A 439-nucleotide genomic window follows, 5' to 3' on the forward strand; every position below is an offset into this window, starting at 1 on the left:
CATTTCCTTTTTCCTATTTTTGCTTCTTTTCAGGTTTTATCAATTTTACTGCTGAATTACGAGGCTGTTATCTGTTTTAAAATAGGCTGTTCTTGGGTAACGCGTCAAGTACTGCAGTGTAAATTTATGACTTCGCACCCAAAAGATTGCACCATGCTTTTTAACCATGCATTTCATCTAATTTTATTATTTTTTTAATCAAAATTTACTAAAATTTTGGTTTATATCTAAAATAAAATTGTTACCGACAGAAATGTCGATGCACATAGAAAGCGGACGTAGGTTATCTTGAAGGAAAAAATAAATAAATAAATAAATAAAAATAAAAAATTACGGACACAATTTGAAATCAACCCCTATAAACAGTTTATTCAAATATATCAGAAAATACATTACTTTTCTTTCTTGAAGCCGAAGGAATAAGCTCCTCTAAAGAAAA

Source organism: Olea europaea, chromosome 21, assembly GCF_002742605.1.
Source record: "Olea europaea var. sylvestris chromosome 21, O_europaea_v1, whole genome shotgun sequence".
In the NCBI taxonomy this organism is placed as follows: Eukaryota; Viridiplantae; Streptophyta; class Magnoliopsida; order Lamiales; family Oleaceae; genus Olea; species Olea europaea.